The following is a 5398-nucleotide window of genomic DNA, read 5'->3' as shown; positions in this document are numbered from 1 at the left end:
CGCATAAAAAACTTGAGATAATGAGAGACGGGTGACATGGCGATGAAAAGATAGGGCCGACGAGCCACACCATGATTTTAGCGATAAAATCCATTATGTCCTACGTGCATGGTGTATGAGTGAATTTTGTCGCCGATTCTCAGTCGATTCCTGTTCGTTGACCGGACGATTAAACGACTACTTCTGACGACTACTTAGAAAATGTGGTCGTATTCAATTACTCGGGAAATATAAAAAGAAGCAAGTACATTGCTTCGCTGCAGATGCGCTTATCATGCGATAGGTTCTTGCGATTTATCAACTTCCGAAAATTTCATTTGAGTGCTGCTTAGAGCATTATACGCGGTAGCCAAGCTTGATAAGCTTACGCGTGTTCGGCGATAGAAATGTCCGAGATATCGAATCAGCGGTCGCAAATGTCGCGAATAAGTTGGCTCACCTCGTTTTTTAAGTCTAGAGAATGTGGTAGGAAAACAACAAATTGTGAGAAATCAAAGTAAGAACACCCTTCGCTTTGTGATCTAAGTGCACTTCGCCGATTAAGCGTTCGCAAAAAGCACGGACTGACGCCTACATTTAGAACCACTCAGTCTAACTGTGCAGTGGCGCGCTCGACCGAGATTGGCGAAAAAAAAAGTTTTTTTTTTATTAGATTCAGAAGCTTCGAGCGAAAAGAGGCGCGGGCACATTTCTGCGCGCACTCTGAGCGATATCAATCTGCATTTCGATGTTAAAGCCCGGCACTCAGTGTCTACCGTCTACTCGGTCACGGCTTTACATCACCGTCCAAAGAAACCAAAGGCAAGCAGGAAATATAAAGAAAGAGAAAGAAAAGCATTACAAAGGCGATCTTCCGAGAAACGCCGTCCCAATTACTCAGGGCATTAAAAGTCCATTACTCTCTGCTATCCAGTAAAAAGCAAACAAAAAGAATACGCAAGTAAAGAAAAATACACGAAATAAAATTAGAGGATGCCGTATATAGAAATCGCAGTTACTCTTCGCCCTCTTGGTTGTGCGGTTTGGCTGGCGAAATCGCGGCCACATTAAGCAAGGATTTCAATGACCACCGGCTCGACGTTTGAAGCGACTCGAATGCGGCCCCCATATAGGAAGGATGCGGCCCAGACCCACAGTACATAAGGAGAGCCCAGAAGCATAAATGAAACGGCCAAGATGGGGGAGCCGAGAAGGAGAAATCACCATTCGTGCACACCGGCCAAAGCGTCTTCTCATTGGGCAGGAACACAGCGTGGCAGCCTCGAAAAACCGGGGGAAAAAAGGCTCGGGAGAAACGGCTCGGCGTAAGAGGCGCGGTGTCCCCCCCCCCCCTCCCCCCCTCTTCTGCTTACGAAGCATCCCGCGAAGTGAGCGTCTCTGCGTCGCCGCCGATTTTGTCCGGTCGCGGCCTATCGAACAGCGTGCCGGCGTTGTTCCCGCGGGCATTGGACGGGACACGAAGTGGGTGTCTGCCACGGGCCGCGATCTGTTCCTTTTTTTTTATTTGTTTTTCCCTCGCCGGGCCAGACCGAATCCTTGCCCGGCCGAAACTCGATAAAGCGGGCGCGGCGTCGTGGCGAGGAGGAAGCGAGGAGGAGACGGGGATGCCTCGAGAGTGCAGCGAGCACGCGAGGTCAGCAATGACCCTCGGCTGCGCGACCACGCTTGCACCACCACCGGCCACCCCCGCCGCCCCCCCCCCCCCCCCCCGGTATCCCGCGCCATCGCGCGCCGGCGCGATTGTCCATCAAACATCGATTAGCCGAGCGCGCGCGCGCGCTGCCCAGTGCTCTGCCATGTCTCAGGCGCGCCGACGCCGCAAAAAAAACTGGACAAGCCTGCAGAGTGCGCGTTCCATCGCCGCAGCGGTCCGCCGCGCTGTCCAGTCGTACCGGAGACCCACGCCGCTGCACGCACCTGGAGGCCGCGGCCCGGTCGGCATGCTTTTACGCTGATGCGGCCGCCGGAGTTCGAGCCCGCTGCGCTGTCGGCTTGAGTTATGGAGAAAGTGATGGACGGAAGAACCTTCTTCCCTCCGGAGGCTACTTGCTCGAGATGAATCTCTGCGTGTGTGGGCGAAAAAATAAATAAATAAGTAAGTGGATGATTCGGTAACGCCGGCAGTAGACGCGCCAAGAGCAGGGCGCGTCTCTGGAAAGTTTAGCGCGAGACTTCTTTCTTTCTCCTCGTCCGGGGCAGACACGGAACTTCCTTCCGCGCGTGCTCGCATCAATCACGCATATTGCCGAGATTCGGGCTCACTTCGGAGGGGGGCCCTGCCTGCTCCGGGGATCGGTAATACCGCTAAGAGCGGCGGTCCCCTCCCCAGGATATACCTCGTGTCCGAATGGATTACTGCCCGCGCGCACGAGGTGCATGCCGTGCACGCACAAGTACAGCGTTGCCCCCGTTTGCAGACTATTTTCCTCGTTCCGGTGGGGGACGCGTCGCGTCAAAATGTGTTACGTTACAAAGAGCGCAGATTGCTCGAAATTCAATAAAGAGGGGACAACGGGCCGTCGCGGAGGGCAGGCGCGAATCCTGCCCGAAACGGGGAGAGTTGCGCGCGCTGTTTCCCGTTGACGCCGCGCATGCACACCCCGCTAAAAAAGGGCCCGAAGAAGGAGCGCACATTTTTTTCGCCCGCTTCCTGGTTGTTCCTTTCTCTACGTCATCGCGTTTTCCGGGCGGGGGTCCCGAGGATGAAAGTAACAAACAGCGATGTCAACAACGACATTACGAGCGAGGAAGGCATCGGAGCAAGAGAAGATGCGACGACAGAAAGCACGCAGCAAGAGAAGAAAGCAACGCCCGGCCGAGGGAACGGACATTCCGTCGTCTCCGCGCAGCCAGCGGCTTCGCAACTTTTCGGGCCGGTCACGCCAAATCTATTGCGGCCGGGGCGCATTGAGCGTAACGGAAATGCGAGAGACGATGACTGCATAGGCCGTCGAGAGAGCGGGTGCTCCAGCGCTTGTCCTTTCTTTCTTTCTTTTTTTTTTTGCCGCAGCGTCCGACGCGACAACGTCACCGACGCGGGGTTGCGGCGGCAGCTTGACGCTTCTGGCGCTGACAGTTTGCAAAGGATCGGCGCGAGAAAATGGCGATGAGCCGAGGTTCTGCCAAAGCGCCCTTCTCGAACAAAGGCTCTCCTGCACGACTCTCGCGCCCAAGCCTCCTCCCCTTCCCTTTCATCACCGGGTGTTATTTATTTTCATTCCTCCCCCCCCCCCCCCCCCCCCGAGAGGCTGAAAGATGACGCGAGTCGCCAGTCACAGTGACGACTTTCTGCCTGCCGCTGGCAACAGAGCAACGAGTCGGACACGCCTATTTGAATACGCCGCGACCGGCACGCGTTGGAACGAGCCGACCACTCTGAATGAGGATGATAAAGGGACAGAGGAGGTCAAATGGCCGGGGAGACGAGGCCATTGTGCAAAAGGCCGCCGCTCTCTGTTCACGATTCTCCCCTCCTCCTTGTTCCCGGGAGCTTGGAGCTTTCCTCGGCAGACTCGGCGGTCTCCGCGCTGGCTCGGATTTCAGGCCGCGGTTCGCGTCTTGCGTGTCCACACTTCGGCTGCTGCAATAGAAACGCTTCTGCGAGATAAAGGCTTTCTTCTGCAAAAGGAGACACTTGTGCGAGAGGGACACTTCTGCCGCGGGAACACAAATTGAGGAGCGCCGGTTGGTTCTGCAACGACTCTGCAATTGCATCGTCTTTCTGAAATTTTCACGGCATGCTTGATACGCGTGCGACAATAAGCGGCTATTGGAAAGCTAAGGCGCGTTGCTTTTAGGTAAGGTCCCTTCGCTATTTCTTGGCAGAGAACGATAAAGTAAGTCAAGGAGGCCGGAGTAAAGCCCATGTATCAGAAACTTGCTTCGTGTGGGTGCATCGTTGCTGTCCGGTTAGGTGTGCACAGCATGCCAACATGAGCGGAAAGACCCAATTTGAGCTTGAAGCCTATGATTTTTCTAGCTACTAAAAATATGCACGAGGACAGGGAGTGAGGGTTAGTATGACAGAAAAGTTTAGTAAGAATTCTACAGCATGGCAAGCACAGAGCAAATATGTGGGAGTCAGGTTCTGACAACCTATAGTGCTGGAATTTCTGCACAATGTGCTCGATTTTGCTTTGATGCGAAGGTCGCACGGTTGGTGCATCTCTACACAGTCAGTGTAGTAGTTGTCTTTATACAAGGTAAATAGCAGCACCAGAATTGTAAGCACATACAGCTGAATACAATCGGCACAAATACTGTCACGTTTGTCGCAAGTCACTTTTGCGGAAATCCGCATAATTTATTTATTGCACCAAGAATGTCTTCTTGCGGTCAGTGTGGCATGAGGTCACCCGGAGTTGTCCGAGCTCACTAACAGGTAACGTTTCAAGTAGTTAAAGCACTACCACTGTCACCACCGAGAAAGTAAAACAGCAAGTAACTATTACGAAATAACGCCCCCACATATGCAACGCTGTTCTGGAGCTTGTGGTCCGCTTACTCCAGCAAGCCGCTTCAGTGTCATTTAAACGCATATCTTTCTTTGACGAACTGAACGCTGGTATTTATCTTATCGAATATAAAAGCAGTAAGAACTGACCGAAGCCTACAATGAGCGGTGGTTCGCGAAAACACCAAAAAGAGAGAACACCGGTCACAGCAAGGTGCACACCGCGTATTATCTCTGCCATCCACAATGTCGTAACAAGGGGTTATGTTTGCGCCGGTGTCGATATCGGTGGTGCTTTTGATATGCGAGACCGCCACAGAAAAAAGACGAAGCTGACGACGCATCCATCGGCAGAAGAAGCCCGAACAGCGGATGAAAAAAAGAAAGAAAGGATGATGAAAGAAACAGCCAGTCTGATATTGCCGACCTTGTCGGGGAGAAGGGAACAGCTCGATCCCGTGTCTGCTGGCGGAGGTAAAGCATTCGTCTCGTGTCTGCATGGATCGCATTCGTGGATGGGATGCAGCATCGACCAAGCCGATACATATTTGACAAGGGAGAGGGGAGAGAGAGAGAAGGCAGGAGACGAGGGGGGGGGAGGGTCTCACGTAGTTTCGAAAGACTTTCAAGCCACGGTGGAGAGAAAGGCGATGCTGAATTGGTTTGCTTAGCGTAATGAAAAATTCACGCAGAAACTCGTCTGGGAGTTGTCTAAGTATGCGTAGCAGTATGCCACTTGCTCATCTCTATGCAGGCCGCTGTCATTATCAAAGTTATGAAACTTAATCCGACCAATATAAACCCTTATTAACACTTATGGGTTGTCATCAACCTTATCAGACTACATCGGACCCATACTGTCGTTACCAACCTTATCGGACATGATCCGAATCTTATCAACCCTTATTGATACTTATTAACCTTATCAGAATTGCTACGAGCATT

The sequence above is a fragment of the Dermacentor albipictus genome, chromosome 4 (genome assembly GCF_038994185.2).
Source record: "Dermacentor albipictus isolate Rhodes 1998 colony chromosome 4, USDA_Dalb.pri_finalv2, whole genome shotgun sequence".
Classification (NCBI taxonomy): domain Eukaryota; kingdom Metazoa; phylum Arthropoda; class Arachnida; order Ixodida; family Ixodidae; genus Dermacentor; species Dermacentor albipictus.
The sequence above is the reverse complement of the archived record's forward strand: the minus strand, read 5'-3'. Positions refer to the sequence as shown.